This window comes from Gossypium arboreum, chromosome 1, assembly GCF_025698485.1.
Source record: "Gossypium arboreum isolate Shixiya-1 chromosome 1, ASM2569848v2, whole genome shotgun sequence".
In the NCBI taxonomy this organism is placed as follows: domain Eukaryota; kingdom Viridiplantae; phylum Streptophyta; class Magnoliopsida; order Malvales; family Malvaceae; genus Gossypium; species Gossypium arboreum.
In genome coordinates, this window is record NC_069070.1 from 55,425,473 (window position 1) to 55,445,247 (window position 19,775).

Sequence of the window (19,775 nt, forward strand, 5' to 3'; positions counted from 1 at the left end):
AAAAATTGAAAGCACGATCGATTGAAGCACCAATTTTAGTACAGCCTGAGTCAGGAAAGGAGTTCGTAATTTATAGTGATGCATCATTGACAGGCCTTGGATGTGTGTTGATGCAAGAGGGTAAAGTGGTAGCTTATGCTTCGAGACAGTTAAAACCGCATGAGAAGAACTATCCTACACATGATTTGGAACTGGCCGCTGTTGTTTTTGCTTTGAAGATTTGGCGACATTATTTGTACGGTGAAAAATGCCGAATTTTTACTGATCACAAAAGTTTGAAGTACTTGATGAATCAAAAGGATCTGAATCTGCGACAGCGAAGATGGCTTGAATTATTAAAGGATTATGATCTAGTGATTGATTATCATCCGGGAAAAGCAAATGTAGTTGCTGACGCCTTGAGCAGAAAATTTCTTTTTACTTTGAGAGCCATGAACACGGGGTTAGCATTGTCTGATGATGGGTCAATCTTAGCAGAAATGAGAGCTAAACCGTTATTTCTCCAGTTAATTTGTGATGCTCAAAAGAATGATAGTGAGTTGCGGATCAAGAGAACTCAATGCGAATCAGGTTACGACTCAGATTTTCGAGTTGGACCAGATGATTGTTTGATGTTTCGAGACAGGATATGTGTGCCGAAAAACGATAAATTGATTCAGAAAATATTACATGAGGCGCACAATGGCTGTTTATCAGTTCATCCTGGTAGCACAAAAATGTATAATGATTTAAAGAAGCTGTATTGGTGGCGGTATGAAAAGGACATTTCGAATTTGTAACCAAGTGTTTGATCATCAACAAGTAAAAGTGAACATCAAGTGCCTTCAGGATTACTTCAACCAGTAATGGTGCCTGAGTGGAAATGGGACAAGATTACCATGGATTTTGTAACCGGTTTGCCTTTAACTCCTAAAAAGAAGGATGCTGTTTGGGTAGTGGTTGATAGATTAACAAAGTCAGCCCACTTTATACCAGTACGTACCGATTACTCACTTGATAAATTAGCCGAATTATATGTTGCTGAAATTGTGAAGTTGCACGGAGTACCTATGTCTATAATATCAGATAGAGATCCAAGATTTACCTCGAGATTTTGGAAAAAGTTACAAGAAGCTTTGGGTACAAAATTGAACTTTAGTACCGCATTTCATCCACAAACAGATGGTCAAACAGAAAGAGTAATCCAGGTACTCGAAGATATGCTTAGATGCTGTGTTTTAGAATTTGGAGGTAGTTGGGAGAAATATCTATCTTTGATTGAGTTTGCCTACAATAAAAGTTATCAATCAAGTATACAAATGGCACCGTACGAAGCCTTGTATGGTCGTAAGTGTCGGACTCCTTTATATTGGACCGAGCTTAGTGAGAAACAGATTCATGGAGTTGATCTAGTTAAAGAAACCAAGAGAAAATAAAAGTAATTCGGGATTGCTTGAAAGTCGCTTCAGATCGACAAAAGTCATATGCGATTTAAAAAGAAAAGAGATTGAATTTCGGTGGGTGATAAAGTGTTCTTGAAGGTGTCACCATGGAAAAAGATTCGAGATTTAGTCGAAAAGGCAAGTTGAGTCCGCGTTTTATTGGGCGTCTGAGATTCTTGAGAGAATTGGACCGATGGCATATCGGTTGGCCTTACCGCGAGAGTTAGAAAGAATTCATAACGTGTTTCATGTATCAATGTTGCGACGTTATCGTTCGATCCTTCACATGTGATTTCTCCAACGAAATTGAGATTCGATCGGATATGACCTATGAGGAGGAACCAATAAAGATTTTGGCTCGAGAGGTTAAACAGTTAAGAAATAAAAGTATAGCTTTAGTGAAAGTATTGTGGCACGACATGGGATAGAAGAGGCTACGTGGGAACTTGAAGAAGCTATGAGGAAACAGACCCAAACCTCTTTATAGGTAAGATTTTCGGGACGAAAATCTCAAAAGGGGAGAATTGTGACAACCCGAATTAGGGCCTAATCGGAATAGTGGTTTCGTGACCACAAATCTGAGATAGAAATAATTGTTTTATAATTATTTTGGGGTTTATGATATGATTGCATGATTGTGTGAAAATTTCGTGATGAAATTCTATGCCTAAAGTGCTTAAATTGAAAGTAGGGACTAAATCGAATAAGTTGCAAAATTTGCATCCCGAAGTTTTAGTATGAAATTGTTTTGGAATATTAATTAGGAGGTCTTAAATAGCAATTTGACCAATTTTAAGTTCATGGACAAAATTAGGACATGGAAGGAATTTTGAAAGTTTAGTAAGGAGGGCATTTTGGTCATTTGGATATTAAATGAAATAAAATGGGAAAAATAACACAAAATTGGTCATCATCCTCCTTAGTTGCTGCGAATTCTCCCCTCTCCATAGCTAGGGTTTCTTCAATTTTCAAGCTCCATAGTAAGTGATTCCAAGCCCGCTTTTAATGTTCTTTACGTTTTGGAATCCGGAAGCTCGATTAAGCTTATGCTAGTAATAATTTAACCTAGGGTTCATATTTGGAAAAATACCCATAGGTGAAATTTGTGTATTTTGATGTTTTATGATAGAATATGAGGTTTTAAATTATGTTAAATAACTTGTGCTACTCGATTTTAAGTGAAAACGAGTAAAAGCAAGCATAATCGGTAAAAATACCTATTGTTCATAACTATATGATAGAGTGAGAATTTGATGTGGTTGTAGAAGAGAAAATGTTCAGCATATCATAAAACATAAGAATAAGGGCTGAAATTAATTCCCGAGCCTAGGGGCAAAATGTAATTTTGTAAAGTTAGGGGCAAAATGTAATTTTTCCATGATGTGATTTTGGATTGAAATAAATAGTATGAGTATTAAATGAGCTAAATGTGTTATTATAGATCAAGAAAGACGCGAATTGATCTCGAGCGGGGAAGGAAAAAGTTTTGGATTAAATTGCAAAATTTCCACATTTTGCACCAAGGTAAGTTTGTATGTAAATATTACAATAATTTCATGTACATTCTTATATTTCAGCCTATTATATGTATATACTAGCTGATGTTGAAGTATAAATCGACTATTGGAAGAATGGAAATAAATAATAGAGAGAGATCCCGGTTGAACATTGGAAAAATCGAATAAAATAGATAGAGCGTAGCTAGGTCACATGTATGATGCCGAGTGCACATCATGTGTACAAGAAAGCTACGAGACACCTGTAGTAGCTAGGTCACATGTGTGATACGAGATGTATCCCATGTAGACAAGAGAGCTACGTGAAAGATAAATGTAGCTAGGTCGCATGCGTGATTCCAAGTGAAGGACACCATGTAGACAAGAGAGCTACGTGAAAGATAAATGTAGCTGGGTCGCATGCGTGATTCCAAGTGACGGACACCATGTAGACAAGAGAGCTACGAGACAAATCGGCTAGGTCGCATGAGTGGTACTAAGTGTTCACCATGTGTACAAGAGAGCCGAACTAAACGAAGTATGATGGTAGGGCTGTGTGCTGAAACCATTAAATATCGAGGATTGATCCGAATTGTTCAACGGGATGGTTTTGTGGTGACATTGTGGTTTGGACCTATACTTATGGTGAATGAAATATGGTGAAAATGATTTGTGGTATATACAAATATAAGATAAAATGAGGTTAGCATAAAGAATTTGTGAAAGAGTGAAATTAGCATTAAAACTGTTTTTAGATGGTAGCAGTGACGTGATTTTGAAAAATCACCAAAAATAGGAGGAATATAATTAGAGGTTGAATGAGATGTGAAATTAAAGTTTAATGAGTCTACTTTCATATAAAAGAAACAGAGCAAGCAAAGGAATTCTATATTTTGAGATATTTACAATTGTATGTGACTTGCTCAGGATGAATACGTGATCCCTGTTCCAACTTTGAAAAATCATTAAAAATTGTACAAAGCAAATTAAGAAATATAGTTTACATGCCTAAATTCCTTATTGAGACTATTTTAAATGAAACAGACTTCAGGGTTGTTTGAATTGTGTACTGAGAGAAATTCAATTTGTAGTGAACAGAGGTCAGATCAGTCGAGCTGTGTAACAGGGAAGCTTTAACTAATAAACTGTACTAATCGGCTGAACCAAAATTATAGAAAAAATTAGCAAAAATCTTTATGAGTCTAGATTCAGGGAAATTTTACGGATTTGAATTTCGAGTTTGGTAACTCGAGTTATGATTTATTTAGTGAATATGACGCAGCAGAGACAACTTAATCAAAGTGGAATGAATAGTGAAGTTAAAGTAGATGTACTTGAATTGTTGTGTAAACATGTTAGATTTTTTTTTTATTTGTATTTACATACTTACTTACTAAGCTATAAGCTTACTTTGTTTCTCTCTTTTGTCTTATAGTGTTCTTCGGCTTGCTCAGGAGTTAAGGATCGTGAAGATCTATCCGCACTATCCTACTTTAGGGTATTTGAACTAAACGTTTTGAATTATGGCATGTATAGTAGGCTTAATTATTTTGTTACGTGTCATATTTGTCTAGGTTTAAAATATTAGTTACAGTACTCGACCAGCTAATTTGTACAAGCCATTAAAGTTGGCTAATATTGTTCAAGACATATTTATATTTCGATTATGTTTAATGGTAGGTATTATGTTCTGGTAATACCTTGTATCCTGTTCCGGCGACGGTAACGGGTAAGGGGTGTTACAGTTTCATCTCATGAACACTTGACCGAATTTTTCCTAAACTAGCATAGCTTCACATCTATTTATAACATCATATAAATCCACATATATCTACATATCTACCCTAATTTTCTTTCACCTTTCTACTATTTCCATTCACAACATCAAAAGCACCATACTCATAGCATTTACCTCCCTCTAACCGTATGCCATTTAGTCACCTATTTAAGTAGAAAATTAACATATGGGATATAATAAGACATTGGCTACTAACTAGATTTTCACAAAAATTTAATAAAATTAACATGAGTCCTACCTTAATCAACCCCTTAGGATGGCTGAATGTCTTAGAAAATTTCCTCCTTCTTTCCCTAGCTTACGGCATTTGCAAGAGGAAGAAGATGAATACTTTCTCTCCCTTTCTTATTTTATTCATCTTTTTTTTATTAATTCCTTTCTTTAATTTATTTTAACCATTAACTAATATAAAAAAATTACAATAAAATTCAACTTAGTGGAAGAAGCATCATTGCTTGGCCGGCCACTACTTGAATTTTGGGCAATTTGACATGCAAACCCAAGCTTTCTCACCTTGTTGTTATTTGATCCTTACGATTTACCTATCATCTTTTCTAAGTTTCTCAACTAAGTCCTTTCAAGAAAATTCACATTCCTAAGACTAAATTAAAACATTAAATTTTCATACACACACTATCACAAATTAAATATATGAAATAAAAATTAAAGTAAATTTTTATGACTCGGTTTTGTGGTCCCAAAATCACATTCTGACTAGGGTCAAATTAGGACTGTCACAGTATTTCGGTCAAACTCTACTACCCACACGGCATAGGCAGCAAAATAAAACCCCCATTAGGCAAACCAGGACTCAAACTTTAGACCTCAGGTAACCATAGCACGCCACTTATCCCCTAGACCAGCATGCCCTTTTAGTCACGCTTTACCCATTTTTATTTAAAAGCCTACTGCCAAGAGACAGTGCTTAATCCTTTTAAAAAAATAAAACTTTTTGCACCTACCCAGGCTTGAACCCAAGACTTCTCAAACACTCCCAGAATACATAACCACTAAAGCAGACAAATTTTTATGTCACTTTCTTACACAGCTAAATATTTATGAGCAGCTTCCTAACTGTTCCCATACTCGACCCAATACTTCTAGGCCCAAAATTCAGGGCGTTACAGTTCTATACTCAAGACCTAATACTTCTAGGCCCAAATTCAGGGCGTTACAATTTTTCAAGAAAAGTTTAGGCGTTCTTCCTAAAGCAGAAAAGTGATGTGTTTTTTGCATTTAAGTCTTGGAAAATTATGATTGAAAAATAGACTGGAAAACAAATAAAATACCTTCGCACAGACAATGGCTTAGAGTTTTGTTCTGATGAGTTTAATAGACTATGCAAGTCAAAAAGGATCGAGAGACACTTGACAGTTCGTCATACTCCACAGCAAAATGGAGTTGCAGAACTAATAAATAGAATGATCATGGAGAATGTAACACCCCTTACCCGTACTCAAGGCTGGGACAGGGTACAAGGCATTACAGAACTTGCATATAAATGTTCATGCAAAATCGGGCCATAAAATTTCTTTCAATTCAAAAGTCATTCAAACATATGCAAAACGTTCCTTATATGGACCTACGAGGTCCAAAACATAATTGAGAATAGTTTGGGGCCAAACTAGAAACTTTAGAAAAACTTGGGAAATCTTCTTAAATACATAGTCACATACCCATGTGAGAAACGGGAACGCCCGTGTCCTCAGGTTGTGTAACTCTCTGACTATGACATCAACACCAAAATAAGGTCACACGGCCGTGCCACGCGCCCGTGTGACTAGGCTGTGTGGCCAAATAAAATTTAATGATTTTTCATAAAATGGTGCAGACTTCACACGACCAAAGTACATGCCCATATGGTTAGGCCGTGTCTCTCACACGACTAATACACACGCCCATGTCTTAGCCCGTGTGTTTACTACTGAGCATTCTAACTTGTAAAATTAAGGTGCAGGGGACACACGGCCAATCAACATGCCCATGGGGCCGACCGTGTGTCACACACGGCCTAGACACATGCCCGTGTGTTTACCCGTGTGAACAAATTCTAGGCTATTTTCCAAGCCTTTTTGCCACCCTTAAAGACTCATTCATTTATACATGTTCTCAGCATACAACAATCGCATTTAAATTACTTTAATATCCAAATCCATGATTAAATTATGCCCCTAATGCCTCTATGCACTATCACAATTTTTATAGGCATTTCTTAAGTTTTTCATACTAATTCATAACCTCTAGGTTTTTATATCCTTCTTTTCAACTTTACACATTACTAACATTGCTGTAGTCATAGTTATTAATCATGGACACTTCTCCAAATAAACATGCTATACCTTACATCCATCATTTACAAGCAGCTACATTAACATGAACACATTACCTGCATACATGATTAATAAGGGTTACAACCTAGTAGTAAAATATGAGCCATATCTCATGGCCATATACAAAATGATTCATCAACCATCATGAGCGATTACACTTGGCTAATTTAAATGACACATATAACCAAAAGATAAGTTACCATATACATGCTATTATATCAAAATGAATAGTTCTTTTATACCCAAAACGAGATTGCTAATAGTGTGATCAAACTCCCACCGTCCTTCAACCTTCACTAGCCGAAAAGCTCTATAAGACAGGGAAAAGTAAAAAGGAGTAAGCATTACATGCTTAGTAAGTTCATATAACAGAAAGTAAACTTACCGATCATTTTAAATACATAATCACAATAAGCCATGTTACCCATCAATTATAAACAATTTTCCGTAAACACATGCACTTAAGGAACAAGTTAGTCACATAACTTTTCAAGATCCATAGATGACCTCATCACATCATGTACACATTCAATTTCGTATTTCTCATGTCATTTACAAATGTTTTATCCGGTGAATCATTGAATTCCCGATGGATATTTCGTCACTTAGTACGCTCTGGGTGTACTATTATATTAACCACCAATTTATCTCCAGTAGTACCTTATCCGGTACACTCTCAAGCCAAATCTCTTACACAGAATTACCAGTCCAGGCAAAATTCTAGCTGTACCAAGTACTCTAAGGGCTTTGTTGGATTACCAGTCCAGGCTAAATCCTTTATATGACAAAGAATTCCTTACAGAGTCTAATCTGGACTACCAGTCCAGGCTAAATCCAGTCAACTAGGATTACCAGTTCAGGCTAAATCCTAATTAAAACGTATACTCGATAGGTTCATTTCAAGATTACCCATCCACGCTAAATCCTTTCCATAACGAGATCAATAGATTACCTGTCCAGGCTAAATCCTTTCTGCAACACATGTAGTATCCCATTTCTTGTGAGAAGTGACCTATCCTTTGGAATTTCATATTCACACGGATTCTAACCCATTTTTCAATCAATTTCATGGTTATGAGCATTTTCATACAATTCATTATTTATATATTCCACATTCAATTTAACATAAAAATTAAAGTCAACAAGCATAAGCATCTAGTTAGGTTACACGAACTTACCTGAATGATGTCTCGGGTTTGGATTCTGACTATTCCAAAACCTTTTATTTTCCACGGTCGACTTCCGAAATTGGTCTTTTCGAGTCTATATAAACAAATTAAATTATTAATTCATCACATTCTTCAATTTCATCCTGGAAACAACCTCTATGGCAAATTACCTTTTACCCCTAACTTTACACATTTTTACATTTTAGTCCCTAGGCTCGTATAATAAAATACATGCATTCCCTTGATTTCCCAAGCCTAGCCAAATTATATTCTAGCTTATAACAACCCACATTTTCCTTTATTTCACTTTTCTACTACCCACTTTCACATCTTTTACAGCTTGGTCCCTTTTTAGGTGTTTTCATGGAAAACCACTTGACCAAAGATGTTTATCATACATCAAACTTTCATATTCCTCTATAAAACACAAAAATACAAACATGTCACACATGGGTAAGTTTTTGAACATGAACTCTAGCTAAAAATAAGGGTAGAAATGGCTAGAGCATGCTTCAAGGATCTCAAAAATATAAAGAACATTAAAAACGGGGCTAGGGAGCACTTACTATCAAGCTTGAAATGTTAAAAACCCTAGCTATGGAGCCCCTTGAATTTTTGGCACACCATTAAGAAGATGGACAACATTTTTGCTTGATCTTTTCCCTTTTTATTCTTTAATTAACCAAGTAACCAAAATGTCCTTAAGGCATTTCTTTAAAATTTTACCCATGCATGCCTATTTTTGTCCAAATTTTTAGAACTTGGTCAAATTACTATTTGAGGACCTCTAATTTATAATCCAACTCAATTTCATGCTAATAGCTTCTAGAACTCAATTTTTTACATATTTTTCAATTTGGTCCCTAATGTCAAATTAAGCATCTTAGGCATAGAATTTCTATTTCAGATATGTGGTTTTGAAACCACTGTTCCAACTAGGCCCTAAATCGGGATGTTACAGAGAAGATTCAATGTATGTTGTCAAATGCCAACTTACCAAAGTCGTTTTGGGCAGAAGCAACCTCTACTGCATGTTTTTTGATCAATCGATTTCCATTCATTGCCATTGACAAAAAGACTCTACAAGAGGTATGGCTAGTAATCCTACTAATTATTCTGATTTAAAGATCTTTAGGTGTCCTGTGTATGCTCATGTTGATAATGGAAAATTGGAACTGAGATCCATTAAATGTGTTTTTTTTTTGTTATAAAGCTGGTGTAAAAGGGTAAAAGTTATGGTGTCCTAAAAATAAAAAACTTGTGATTAGCTGTAACAGTCCAGTTTTGACTCTAGTCGAAATAGTGGTTTTGGGACCACATATCTGAGTTAGAAAAATATTTTTATATTATTTTTCGTGCCTATTATAAATGAATTGATATATGTGAAAGTCTCGAGTGGAAATTTAATTGTTTCTATGTTTAATTTGTAAAAATGACCTAATCGCGTAAAAGGTAAAAGCTGTGTGCTAGTTATTAAAAGTGCTTAGTTGACTTGGCTTTATATTTGAGAGGTCCTTATGTGGTTATTAAGCCATTTCCTTGTATAATGGACATTTATGACCATCCATTAAATTGATTTTAAGTGATTTAGTAAGGTTAAATTTGGAAATTTATTATTAAGTTTATATTAATAAAACAAAAGCCACAATTCATATCATTTTCATCCCATTTTGTCAAAACAAAAGAAAGAAAGGCTAGGGTTCTTGTGTTTTGATATTCGGCTACTTCCAAACTAAATTAAGGTATGGTTTTGACTCGATTTTTGATAATTTCTACATTTTTGTGATCATTGTTAAGTGTTCTAGCTAGCCCATGCTTAAACTCATGAGATTGTTGATGATTTGGAAATGTACCATGTATGAATTCATGAGCTTGGTGATGTTATATGTTGAAATATGAAAGCTTGATGTTGGGTTTACATGTATTGTCTTTGAATTTTTGGTGAAATTGAGTAATTTGGACTAAATTGTAAAAATGTTATTTTGAGGGACTAAAATATGAAATAAATGAAATGTATGGATTTGTATGAGAGCTAGGAGAATTCGTCCAAGCATGAGTATATTCAAATTTAGTGTATTTGGTGATTTGGTGAATTAGGGACTAAAGTGTCGAAATGTAAAAATGTGAGGGCTAATTTTGCAAAATGCCCTAATTGTGTGTATATGGATTGTTTTGAATGATTTGGTGAATAAAAGGGTTTATTTTGAATACATATAGATCAAAAAAAGAGGAATTCGGATTTAGACCGAGGGAAGTCGAAGATTGTTGAATAAACGTTGAAGTCGACAACTTCGAGTACGAGGTAAGTTTGTACATAATAAATGTTGTTAAAGATATGTTTTATTGCGAGGGTAATGCATAAATTGTATAGATATTTGATTACATTTTGAGTATAATGATATTTGATGATGATTGGCACTAAGTGTACGGTTTAATATAGCTTCGGCTATAAATGGCACTAGTTGTGCGGTTTAATATAGCTTCGGCTATAAATGGCACTAAGTGTAAGATACCGATTTATTCTCGGTCAATTGAGATGGCACTAAGTGTGCGGGATCATTCTAGCTTCGGGTAATCTCTAAGCACTAAGTGTGCGGATATTTAAGGCGATTATGATCTTTGGAATGTTTTAAAGTGCTCAAACAAAAGGTGAGATTGAAAATGAATAAATATGAAATTATTCTGGTAAGTTTGTTACCTATGAGGTAAGTGGTAAAATGATTGAATATGTAAAAACATATAGTTGGTGTTGCCCTGAATTTGATGGATTAGTTGAGATGTTATAAGTATTTATGTGATGATGTTTCATATTTCTTATTGTTAATATTTTAGTACGAGCTTACTAAGCTTTTGAAAGCTTACTTGGTGGGTGTTTGCATTGTTTTATAGATTTCAAGGCTGTTACAAGCTCGGGGATTGTCAAGAATCGTCGCCACACTATCGAACCTCATTTTGGTACTTTTGAAATTTTATATTTTGAACTATGCCATGTATAGGCTAATAGTTAAGGAAGTATGTTTTGTGATGTATATATATATTTAGCCATGTGATTTGGCTAGTTTGTGTGTGAATTCAAAGTTGAGAATGGTTTACTGTAACGCCCCAATTTTCGGGACTTCTGTTAATTTTGGTGAATTTTGGAATTTTTGTGTTTTGACTGTTTGGCGTAGGTTTAATTATGTTAGTGGGCTCTAGAAGGCCCAAGCTTAAGCTAAAACCTGGTAATTTTAGGTGATTTTAATCCATAAGAGGAAAAGGGGGTTTTGTTAATGAGGGTCTTAAATATTATTTGGGTAAAATAAGACATAAGGAAGCAAGTGGCAAAGTGGCATGTGACGCCACTGGCAAGGCTATAAAAGTGGCGTGTGGATGCTAGGGAGAGCTGAGGTTCAAGTCACAATGACAACATATTAAGGGAATTATTATTTTTATGTTCAGAAAAGGTAAGAAGTGGAACTGAAGTGAAAGTCTGTCAGGAGAGGATTTAGGAGTTGATAAGGGATAGGATTTAGGAGTTGATAAGGGATAGGATTTAGGAGCAGATAAAGGAGGAAATCTAGGAGCTGATCAAGGAACAAGAGGTGTCCGACCAAGGGACTTTAGCATGGGAATTTCGGCTAGGGTTAGTGCCAGTATAAATTCGGCATTAGTGGTAAGTGGTGCCATTTCCTGACCATTCTCTTCTTCTTTTCTTTTTCTCTTCTCTCCATCCACTTATTCTTTTCTTCTTCTTTTCCCCATAGCCGAATCCTTCAGCCACCCTACTCTACACCACCTTCCTTCCATTATTTTTAAGACTATAGCCGATTGCTTCAAATCCCGAAATCCCGAAAACTTGACCCCTTTTGTACCGATTTTTCCCTAGCCAAATCTCTTATTTTTCTCATCATCTTTGGCCGATTCTATCAACCTCTAAACCCCAGGTTTCTATGGACAATACCACAAGTAAAAACCCTCATATTTTATCTTTCTCTACACTTTTGCAAAAAGCCGAAACTCCCACACCATCCTAGGGACATAGCCGAATACTGAGATCACTGAGGTCTCGACTTTTGTTATCGTTTGAGGGCTTAGAACTGCATCAGAATCAAGTAGGAACTAAGGGGGAACATTGACTGGAAGAATCGGTGGTAAGTCTTTCCAACTTAGTCTATCTTGCGTATTTTAAGAAAAGCCGGAATCCCTAAAAGGTTAGGGAGGTTGTCGCTTTTTTGGACTTGTAGCCCTAAGGGGTTATGATAATAGTATTATTTTGGTAATAGTGTGATTAAGGGGCTGTTGATCAAGGGCTTGGACAAGTGGAGCGAACGGATCTGGATCGAGACACTATTTTCGGCAAAGGTAGGAACGCTAAGGCCTAAGGTGTTGTTGGCCGAATATGGTAAGAAGTTAATATGTAGTTCATTTTGGTAGTAAGATTAACGTGGTAGTATTATAATTGTAGGCAGTTCGTGCGTAGATCTCGTCAGCGAATCGTCATAAAATAGGTGTGTAACTAACACCCTCTCATAGACTAGATCGGCAAAAGCCGAAAAGCTGAAATACCGAAAAGTTGGTATTTTGGGAATTTGCGAGTGTGCGAATGCTCGTAAGATAGTTGGGTTTGTATGTTTGGTATTCTGAAGGTAATAAACTGCAGTACGTGCGATTACGTGCATTTTGATAACTTGGGCTTAATGGGCCAAAAATCGGGTTCATGGGCCAACGGGCTCAATTTGGTAAGTATGCGCGGTAAGTATTCTGATAGTATGTAAATGGATAGGATATGCATGAAAACCCTGGATAGGATATGCATGAAAACCCTAAAAGTAGCTAAATTAATACAATACCCTTATGTATGGAAAATTACCATGATACCCCTAGGTGTAAATGACCAATATGCCCCTAGGGTTAATTTTGTCTGAAAAGTATGTTGATTTAAATCTGTATGATGTATGCCATGAAAGAATATTTGTTGCATGGGGACATGGGTTATATTATGAAGGAAGCGTCCTGGTGGCTATGCCACAATTATCTGATCTGGTGGCTCTGCCACATATATCTGTTCTGGTGGTTCTGCCACGATTATCTGTATCCGGTGACTCTATCACATTATCTGTTCTGGCAGCCATGCTGCATAATTCTGTGGCGTGTAGCGGTTGGGTGGGTCGAGTAGTCTCCCCACATGGTGAAAGGTTGGTAAGGGGGTGTATGTGGTTGGTTATGGGTTGGGTTCTGCATATACATGAAATATCGATCCGATCATTATGGGCTTATGGGCTTAATTTCGTGATTCGCTCAGGCTAAGGCCAATTTATTTCATTTTCGTGGTTTGAACCGATATGGGCTATGGTTGGGTTAATTTTACACACTGAGTTTCCCCAAACTCATCCCCTATTTTCATCCATACAGGTAATCCCCAACCATAGTGGGCTTGGAGTTGCGAGGGATTCAGAGTGGCCACTCGTTCTGCAATATGGATTTCTTCTGGTGATTTGGACTTCAATTTTCTTTACTTTGATGATTTGGGTTTTGTTATGTAATAAGGCCGCTTATAATTTTTTTTTTGGGTTTTGATTTATAACTTATCATGATGATCTTAAATTATATTAACTATCAAAATGGGCTAGATCTAGGGTTCGTTTTCCAAAAACATAAACTGATTTCAAAGTAACACGATCTCGAACAAGGCTTCTATTGTGATAACGTTTTCCCAAAATTAAATATGCTTTATTTTAAAATGAACATAATTACAATGGTAACTTAAAAGAAATACACGATGTTGGAGTGTGGCAAGGGTGGTGTGCATGTCTAGGATTGGATCCGAAAGAGCTTGGTACTTAAGCAGTCCGATGGACTCACCTCTTCTTTTTCGGTTTCCTACCTGGTGCACAGCTTCCATTCACTTTAACCCTTAATGAATTAATCCTTTGAACATCAAGTACGATTTTCTGAACTTAGAACGGAAAAATGTTTTTAACATTTTTGATGTGGCACGTCGGATCCGGTCATAACGTCTAGGCTGGGTTTGGGGTGTTACATTTATGGTATGTGATGTTAATATGCTATTGTGGTATGTTTTAGTTGGACAAAAGAAATGGTAAATATCAGTAAGTTTTGGTAGATTTAGTTTGGTTTTGGATGATGAATAGAAGGAAATGTTTTGGGTATAAATATACATTGTGTTTAGTATGAATTGGTAAGGTTAATGAGTAGAGAAATGGTTGATATTGTTATGTTATAAATGATGAATGCCATAGCATAAAGATTAGCTGAATTGGAGGTAGAATTATGCTTGTTTAAATTGCTTGTAGGATTGACTCAAAAAGGGGTGGCAAGTTGGCTTAAACCAAGCCTGCATTGTGCCTCACGGTCAGGGAACACGGGTGTGCTTTATGGTCGTGGGCTTAAGTCAGTAGCTAGCTAAGTATCACATGACTATTGCACACAGGCATGTCTGTTGGCCGTGGGGAAAAGTTAGTATGCATGCTCTATTTTGCCATGTCTTTGACACACGAGTGTGTCTAGGCCGTGTGAGGCACACGACCTGATTACACGGGTGTGTGACCTTTTAAAATTGGAAAATTTCTTATAAGTTTGGAAACTTTCATATGTTATCAATTTGATCCCGAATGCATGTTTCAGCTTTGTAGACTTGATTTTATGTGAATATTGAATGTGAACAAATGACTTTATTAGTAATGAAATGATATTTGTTGTATGGTGGTTCTGATTTGAGTTATAAGTTAGGTAATGCCTCTTAACCTATTCCAGCGACAGTTAAGGGTTAGGGGTGTTACATTAGCAAAGATGTTGTTTTTGATAAACTGCTATGCTACCCAACTTATCTCTTAAAGACTCTTCCAATAAAGAAAATCAAAAGCAGGTGGAACATCAGATTAATACAAAGTCGACTCCTCAAGCCAGTACAAAAATTGAGAATACAGTTGCTTCTCACCACAATACTCTATCGCCAAAAATAGAACTAGAAGAGAAATTAAACCTCTAAAAAAGTATGTCAAGGTTGATCTAGTTGCTTATGCTTTAAATGTGGCTGAAGATATAGATGCAAACCAAGAGCCATCTAATTATTCTAAAGAGGTTAGCTGTGAAGACTCAGAAAAGTGGATGTTTGCTATGCAAGAGGAAATGGAATCACTCCACAAAAACAGAACATGGGATCTTGTGAAACTTCCTAAAGGTAAAAAGGTTGTTCATTGTAAATGGGTGTTTAAAAAGAAAGAAGGGACTCTAGGAGTTGAAGAACCCAGATATAAAGCAAGACTTATTGCAAAGGGTTACAGTCAAATTCTAGAAGTGGACTTCACAGATGTGTTCTCCCCAGTTGTGAAGAATAGTTCGATCTGAGCTTTGTTTGGTATTATGGCCATGCATGATTTGGAGCTTGAATAGTTAGATGTAAAAACTACATTTTTGCATGGAGAACTTGAGGAGGATATTTACGTGCAACAACCAAAGGGTTTTACAGTCTCAGAAAAGGAGGACTATGTTGCTAAAAAAGTCCCTTTTACGGTTTGAAACAGTCACCAAGATAGTGGTACAAGAGGTTTGATTCCTTTATGACTTCTCATGATTTCAAAAGAAGTAGTTTTGATAGTTGTGTTTACTTTAAGAAAAATAGTGATGGTTCTTTTGTGTATCTACTTCTTTATGTTGATGACATGTTGACAGCAGCAAAAGGTAAAGGAGAGATGAGAAAGCTCAAAGCCCAACTAAGTGAAGAATTTGAGATGAAAGATTTGGGACCAGCAAAGAAGATACTTGGTATGGAGATTCTAAGAGATAGAAAAGCAAGTAAATTGTACCTAAGTTAGAAAGGGTACATTGAAAAAGTTCTTTGCAGGTTCAATATGTAAAGTGCTAAGCCTGTTAGTACTCCTTTAGTAGCCCATTTCAGACTTTCATCGGCTTCGTCTCCATAATCAGATAATCAAATTGAGTACATGTCATATGTTCCATACTCTAGTGTAGTGGGATCTCTCATGTATGCTATGTTTTGTTTACGTCCATATCATATGTAGTCATTGTAGTTAGCAGATACATGGCAAATCCCAGTAAAGAACATTGGAAAGTAGTTCAATGGATTTTAAGATACTTAAGAGGTACTATTGATGTTTGCTTACAGTTTGGAAGAACTAGAGATAAAGTCATTAGATATGTTGATGCTAATTTTGCTGGAGACCTTGATAGAAGAAGATCTTTCATAGGTTATGTCTTTGCAATCGGAGGTTGTGCAATCAGTTGGAAAGCCACTTTGCAAACTACAGTTGCTTTGTCTACCACAGAAGCTGAGTACATGGCGATTACTAAGGCTTGTAAAGAAGCTATTTGGTAGAAGGACTCTTTAGTGAACTCAATGAAGACCTTCAAATCAGTACAGTATTTTGTGACAGTCAGTGTGCAATCTTTGTTACAAAAGATCAAATGTTTCATGAAAGAACAAAACACATTGATGTTCGGTATAATTTTGTTCATGATATTATTGCTCATGGAGATATTGTTGTGAGCAAAATTAGTACTCAAGAAAATCTTGCAAATATGATGACTAAGTCACTTCCTATAACCAAGTTTGAGCATTGCTTATATCACACCCCAAACTCGGCCTGGAGATTACGGCCGAATCTGGCATGTCACATCGAAACTACATTCAAAAACCGATTTTGTCGATAAAAGTTTATTTCTCAGTTTCAGAACCCGTTTTATTATTATTGTCATTCCATCAAGATGTTTACTTAAAAGTTGTCTTTGTTTTATTCAGTTATTTAAAAAAAAATGAGGAAGCTTCTAAAGTTTAGATTTGAAACGTGTGATTTTCTTGAAAACATTTTGTAACACCCCTCGCCCTCATCCGACGCCGGGACGGGGTTCGAGGTGCTACCTGACTTTTACTAACACTTCCATACTAAACAGGGCCATGAAATCTCAAATAATTAAAAACTTTTCTTTTCACATGCAATCTGTCCCTTATGAGAGCTTATGCATTCGGGGCGGTTCAGGACCCAATCGAGAACTCATGAAAACTTAGAAAAATCTCTTGCGTTAAGGCTTCACACGCCCATGTGCTCAAGCCGTGTGGCCAGAAATAGGCTAATTATCAAGCCTTTTGTCACTCTCACACCACATGCATAGATACATACTTATCCAATAACATACAACGTGGCATAAATGAGCTCTTAAACATCTACAAACATGTTATGCTCAAGTTATTTTCTTATGCAATAAATATTATAGAATTTGCCCATATCATTACCACATACTAGACATAACTATCATTACATCACAAACCATTCATGAAGCATTATTAACTATTTACTAATCACTTAATCCTGCATTAGTTACTAGCTCATCAATGAATCTCAATTCAATCTCTAGGTATACATGTTGTAAGCCACATCACAATAGATAATAACATACATGCATAAGAATAATCATATGGGCCCATAATGTCATTAGCCGACATAGGCCAATTTACATGACTAATACTACCTTAATAACAAGCCAATGCCTTTGGCTAAATCATAATATTACATACTCACATTAAAACCCTATACATGCCATAGACTCGAATCACTTGAGTTTACTTATCCGATAACGTTAACTCGATAGGGTGATAATATCTCTGACGGCCTCCAACCCGAGCTAACCTGGAAACTCTAGAAAACATGGGAAAGAAGGGGGGGTAAGCTTTCGCTTAGTAAGTTCATATGAAAACAATAAGCAACTCATTAACTTGTTTTATCAATGTTTACAACATATTTTCAAGTTCACTACAAGCTGTCTTTCTGAGCAATGGTCACTAAATTATTTATATCTGGAGGTACGAAACTCCGAATTAAGTTCCGTTAATTTTCCCAGAAACTAGACTTATTTTCCTTTCTTTCATAAAATTTCCAGAATTTTTCGTTAAATCCAAATAGTACAGTTTATTAGTTAAAGTCTCCCCTATTTTAGGGTATGACCACTCTGACCCCTGTCCACTACAAACCGAATTTCTCCCTGTACAAAATTCCAACGACCATGCCGTTTATTTACCATAAAAATAGACTCAATAAGGAATCCATTCATGTAAGGTATAACTCTTAATAATGTTTTTACAATTTTTGGTGAATTTCTAAAGTTAGAACAGGGGATCTCGAATTCATCCAGACCCTGTTTCACAAGAATTCAAATATCAAACAATATGGAATTCTTTTTATTCCTCTGTTTCTTTCATGTGAAAATAGACTCATTAATCTTTAATCCCATATTTTATTCTGCCTCTAACTCATTTTCCACTATTTTTAGTGTATTTTCAAAGTTACACTACTGCAGTAACTCAAATGTGTCAAGGCTAAATTACTCATTCATGATCATTGTTCATAATATTAATACAACACCATTTTATCCATCATGGTAAGAACACATATTATGCATCATAGATCATCACATATCAAGGCATTCTCATAGGATTAGTATACATACTTGCACAACTCGTAACATAACTCGAGTGCATACTCACCAATGACTTACCTCATTGAGACCATCATTAACTCTTTCCTTGGATTGCCCGTTGAACACTTGGAATACTAATTAGATACTGGAAAAGCCTTTGCACATAAGTGCCTCAATTGTAGCTAAAGCTACCTCATATCTCATGACATTTCAATGCTCACTCTCGAGCTAGTCATCTAGACTCATAATTCCTAGTGACATGTCACTCGTATCCTATTCTATTCCTAAGGTTCAAACGGGATTTTTCCTCGTCTATTAAGGCTTTGTCTTATCATATTTCTATTAATTACATACACATTAATATCTGTACAATCCATGTAATGATAACATTTAAATACATGTATAGCATGGTATTGTTTACATACGAACTTACCTCGATACCACAAATGTGAAAAGGACATACTCGTCCATAAATCGATTTCTTTCCGTTCTAGGTCCAAGTCTCAATTTTCATCATCTATAACATCACATTTAGCCTACCAATCAGTCACAATATTCATATGGGTCTAAAAATCATATTTTTTACAAATTTTCATTTTGACCCCAAAACTTTTACATATTTACACTTTTGCCCCAATGCTCGTAAATTAATTTTATTCAATTTCTATAAGGTTTAAGACATGCTGAACATTTTCTCTTCTATGGCAACTCCAAATTTTCACTAATTCACACACTTATGACCAATTTGTAACTTTCACAATTTAACCCCTTTTGACATTTTGCCAAAATTCATTGAATAAAACTCATATTTAACACATCAAACATTCATTATCCACTATAAATCATCAAAACACAACCATATCATGAATGGGTAAATTTTAAACTCTAATTTCTCTTCAATCAATTGGTAGAAATAGAAAATTTAAGCTTCGGGATCTCAAAATACGAAAATCATTAAAAGCGGGACAAAAACCGTACCTATATAAGCCATAAAAGCTTGGCGAATGGAGCTCATCCATGGCTTCTATTTTCTGTTCTTTCCACGGTTGAAGAAGAAAGAATGAAAAAATGATAGCTTTTATCATTTGTCTTATTAGGTTATTTTAATTAATTTACAAAATTACCCTTTT

The 19,775-nt window shown here is 35.7% G+C and overlaps 1 long non-coding RNA gene across 1 annotated transcript; it reads right to left on the minus strand.

Moving 5' to 3' along the window:
* Positions 1-17,613: 17,613 nt before the first annotated feature.
* LOC128293170 (uncharacterized) lies at positions 17,614-19,221 on the minus strand. Its single transcript, XR_008283267.1, has 2 exons — positions 19,079-19,221; positions 17,614-17,867 (listed from the first exon to the last, which is right to left on the minus strand). It is a non-coding gene; the product is annotated as an uncharacterized LOC128293170 (long non-coding RNA).
* Positions 19,222-19,775: the final 554 nt, after the last annotated feature.